At 35.8% G+C, this 4,307-nt stretch overlaps 1 pseudogene; it reads right to left on the bottom strand.

The window, feature by feature from the left end:
- Positions 1-1,601: 1,601 nt before the first annotated feature.
- LOC147404333 (putative acetyltransferase At3g50280) lies at positions 1,602-3,020 on the bottom strand (annotated as a pseudogene).
- Positions 3,021-4,307: the final 1,287 nt, after the last annotated feature.

Here is a 4,307-nt window from a genome sequence, read left to right on the forward strand (position 1 = left end):
TACTTGGGAGGCTCAATTTAAGCTTGAATTGTGATGTATAATTGTTAATTTCTATTTAAGGGCTTGGTCCAAGTATAGTTAGGGACTTGAGCTCGAGATTACATAAGAAAATATTTTCAATAGATTTTAATAAAAAATATATATATTTTTATTTAAATTTTCAATAAAGTATAAAGAATGTACTTGGTTTCTTTTTAATTTTATAAGGAAATATGATGAAATTCTATGATTCTATCTTATTAAAAGGATTTTCAATAAATCATGTTGACTTCTACTTGATCAAGTTTTTAGGTCGGTTCAACAATTTGAACCTTTCTCTCGAGGGTGAGTAGGAAAAAAGGCAAAGGAAAGAGTCAAACCGATTCGATGAACCAAATTTCACTCATCAATTCAATGAATCGAAAAGAAAAATGAAGGTTTGTTTAACAAATCGAGTTATATTTTTCAGTTCAATAAATCGAAAAGGCAAAGGTTAAGGTCTGTTCAACGAGCTGATCCTTTCTCTCATGGGGGAGAAAGAAAAAAATGTTAAAGGTTTCAACTCGGTTATTCTATTATTTATTTAAGTCTTGGATCATTTTGGGATCTAAGTTCGATTTGAGATTTTGGTCGGTTTGATTATTATTTATCTAAGTCTTGTTTCGCTCTGAGATTCAAACCTGACCTAAGACGTTAATTGATTCTTCTTTCATTTGTCAAAGTCTTGACTCTTTTAAGGAGCCAACGGCTAACTTGCAGAATAATTGATTTTATTATTGAAGCATCTACTTGTATGGGAGTTCAACCAAATGGAAGATCAGATTTGCACTAAATAGGAATGAAGATAAGTTTAAGAGCTCAGAAACCATACTAGTTTATAGATCAAATATGGTGCTCACTTAGGTCAGAAGGATTTTTTGAAGGCGAATATCGATATTTCAATTTCCACTATCGAGAGGAGGCTACTGTGAATGGATAAAAATTGACTTTCATCTAAACCATGGGGTAAAAGTGATGATTTTTCTATTTAAAGGGGCTAAGACCACTGTAAGGAGGAGAAAAAAAGCAAATGATAAAGAGGGGAGAACTCGTGTAATAAGGAGATTTATAGTAAATCGACACCCCAAGCCCGTGGATATGGACACAACATAACAAGTTATACGTGTTCTCTCTTTTCTATGTTTTTCCATTATTTGTATGATTTGTTTTGATGTGATCTTGATAAAATTGTAGATTTTGAGATTTATTATAAAAAAACACTGCTACACCCAATTAAGGGACATCATCATCAATTTTAAAATATATGAGTATTTTAAATATTCATCAAATTGAATTTGTGGGGGCACATGTTAAATGATTTTGTTCACCATTACGTGGTAAGACCGAGATTTCTTTAATTGTTTGGATCTTGGTAGTTATGGTTTTTTAATAAGAAAACATATGAAAAGATGTTGCTCGACAAATATTAAATAACCAAAACAATGCCATGTGACATTAACTGCGGTGCCAGATGGCTTGCTGGATCTTTGAAAATGAGGGCTGATTTTTGGGGAGGATGATCTTCTAATTAAATATTAAATAATCAAAACAATGCCATGTGACATTAAATGCGGTGCCAGATGGCTTGCTGGATCTTTGAAAATGACTGCATAACCAAAAACAAATGAAAATCACACAACTACTCAGAAGTTTGAACCAAAAACAAATTATTCTAAACATATCTCCTTACAGTAATACTCCTTCCATGAATTTATTAAAATTACTACTGCTACACACAACAATTGCATTATTGCATGCTAGGTCATACTTAGCTAAAATGTTGTGGGAGGAACTTTGGTGACAAATTCCATGAACTCTAGATCATCTCCTAAACCACTCAATGTCTCCTGTTTGAGGCTAGCTTCCACTTCTATACTCCCTTTGACCGCCCCGGGAAAAACTGTAAACTTCCCATCAGATTTGGTCCCAGCCCCACATCGGACCGCTACTGGTACTCCCCAACCGAAATCATTTCCATACACATTGAACCTCGGCGAGCTTCCTGTCACCAAGTTACAACCTTCACCATCACTATTGATGTTGTAGAAAACAGGCTTCTTCATCCAATTCTCTAGAAACCCACATGCTTCTGAATCAGTTTGAGAAACTATTGCTTGGTTCAATAGCTCTGCCACCCACCCGAGACCACCTTCAAGTAGCTGTCTAGCTGTAGCTTTTACTGTCTTTATCTGAATTACATTTCCAAAGTTCCAGAAGGAGCTGCTGTCCCCTGGTGGTTCATGGAGCACCCAATGAAGATACCGTCGATTAATTCTGTTATCTGAATTGCGAGTAGTGGTTGTGAGAGACCATCATGATTGGTGATTTCATTGAGAGGGAAAAAAGAATGGACGATAGGGGGGACGTCGAGTGGGTCGAGGATGTTGGACACAGTTATGTTTGCTTCAGCATGTATGAATTGTGCTCCTGCATTGTTGCAGTTGATGAAGAATGACGTCGAGGAAGGATCATCATTATCGTGTATTGTAAAAGATAAACGGCCTGCAAGGGGGATGAAGTGATTGAGAACACGTGAAAGAGAGGATTTTAGGAGGTCGATAATAGGTTGTATGGGTGGTGTGGGTTTGATGAAGAGAAGGCCCTTTTGATTGTATTGGAGTGGGAGCAAGGCTAGGTCCCATGGAGTCAATTCGCATCGTTGCAACAATTCTAATGGAGTTTGAGTTGACGATGGTCGAACCAAGCATGTCGAGATGTAGTGAACCTCTACTTCACTCATTGCTTCTCCTTCTTCTCTACATTTTCACACCCCCTCCCCCTTCTACCCCTTTTATAAGCAAGCGGCCGGGTTAGTAATTAGTAGGTGAAGATAGAAGCATGGTTTTAAATCTCGTCCAAGAACGAGACGAATAGACCAGGTGTCTCACATGTGCAAAATCTCGCGAGACAAACGAGATGATAGATATTTTGAAAATCTTGGTCGAATCTATAAAACTTGTTTGAGTCGACCGAGATTTTGCATATTTAAATTAATTTTTTTAAATGTAAGTTCTTGCTATCTAAATAAAATATAATTTTATTATTAAACATGTTCCAATCTACCTTATTTTATAACAAAATTATAATTATTTTCAAATAAATATATATATTATGAATAAATAATTATAATCCGAATTACATGGTTTATCTCATCTGAGATGAGTTGACTTGACCGAAACAACTCGGTCTCATCCATGAATGAGATGAGACGTCAAACCCAGTTTTGAAACCATGGGTGCTAGTAGGTTTTGAACCACATTGTGGTATAAGCACTCATGGACTTTAACCAACCTAGCAAGGTGGCACCTTCGGTCTCTTTGCCGCCTAATTCACTCTTTTCTTCCACAATTAAAATCAAACAGGAAAACTCTAGCTAGGGCTTCTGGGGATGTCATAGGGTGCCCAAATTGACCAATTACCCCACATAGTGTGCCCAACAGTAGTAAGGTGGCAGCTCTATTGTATAGTAGTCATGCTAATCTTAATTATTATTCATCAAACAACCATTGACTTTGTTTAGATGAAAGTTATTAACACCTCATCTACTTCACTATCAAGTTATATCTACATGTACACATGCACTTAGCCTTGCCTGGCGGCCTTCATATATTTTTTGAACACCAAATTATTTGAAATAATACTTGAACTCTTAGTAGGTACCCAGGATCATGGATCGAGTTTTATTTGGGTAAAACACTTAGTTGGACCAAATTACATACTTACTTTTAGTTTATCTTGATATAAACCAGGTCAATATTCTCTTTTAATAAAAAGTGTTCTACGTAGATTGATAAAAAATTTTGACAATTTATTTATAGTGAGATCCTACAAATGATCCATTTACGAAAATAGATAAATTTTCTAGAGATTCCGGCTTCAAGAATGTAATCTTCATTTAAAGATAATGGGAGATTTTGGTGGTTGGGAGAGAGTTGATTCAGCAAGAAGGCCGGGTTTAGGCAATATGGTATTTGTTGAAAAATTGTGGCTACAATGAAGTTCTATAGAGGGCCGCAAGAACAAATCTTGACTGAGAACCAAAAACTCAATTGAGTTTTGCATTTTCTACTCTTTCTGAATGGTAAATCATTTAATTTTTTTTATTCCAAGGAAGAATCTGCTCTCTAACCTCAAAAACAACTTCAATGTGATGTGTTTGTAGATAGTCCTAACTTTTTTCTGCTCTTATTCAAGATATGGAAGGAATTAACTGATCACATATTTGGGGAATGCTCAAAATTGGTTAAATATTCAGTTTTAGGAGTTCAATTGCAGCGCGGATAACTTAC

Source organism: Akebia trifoliata, chromosome 4 (assembly GCF_017979445.1).
Source record: "Akebia trifoliata isolate Shusen 1 chromosome 4, ASM1797944v1, whole genome shotgun sequence".
NCBI lineage: Eukaryota > Viridiplantae > Streptophyta > Magnoliopsida > Ranunculales > Lardizabalaceae > Akebia > Akebia trifoliata.